The sequence below is a fragment of the Ursus maritimus genome (assembly GCF_017311325.1).
Source record: "Ursus maritimus isolate PB19 chromosome X unlocalized genomic scaffold, ASM1731132v1 scaffold_X1, whole genome shotgun sequence".
In the NCBI taxonomy this organism is placed as follows: Eukaryota; Metazoa; Chordata; class Mammalia; order Carnivora; family Ursidae; genus Ursus; species Ursus maritimus.
Genome location: NW_024423319.1, coordinates 31,310,475 through 31,310,865, shown reverse-complemented (window position 1 = coordinate 31,310,865; position 391 = coordinate 31,310,475). Strand labels below are relative to the sequence as shown.

The window sequence follows — 391 nt, the reverse complement described above, 5'->3', positions numbered from 1 at the left end:
TCGATCACCACCGCACACCGTGGACAAACACAAATCCCAGAATAATGAAATACTTAAGTACGAGAATAGAATGTGGATGCTCTTGGAAGGAAGTCTGATAAGAACAATCATGAGGATGAGCAGAGAAGGGAATTTTCATAAATTGTTAGTTCATGGGGAAGGTGAAGACGGTCCTGGCTATACAAGCCCTGGAGAAGCTCTTACTTAGGTGCACAAGGAAACACGTATAAGAACGCTCGTTCCACCGCTCACTTCGGCGGCACATACACTGAAACTGGAACGATACAGAGAAGGTTAGCATGGCCCCATGCAAGGATGACAGGTAAATTCACGAAGCATTCCATATTTTATTTTATTTTATTTTATTTTATTTTATTTTATTTTATTTTAT

At 39.9% G+C, this 391-nt stretch overlaps 1 non-coding gene across 1 annotated transcript; it reads left to right on the top strand.

Annotated features, from left to right (window-relative positions):
• Window positions 1-246: 246 nt before the first annotated feature.
• LOC121103806 lies at window positions 247-350 on the top strand. Its single transcript, XR_005836087.1, has one exon. It is a non-coding gene; the product is annotated as a U6 spliceosomal RNA (small nuclear RNA).
• The last annotated feature ends 41 nt before the right edge of the window (window positions 351-391 follow it).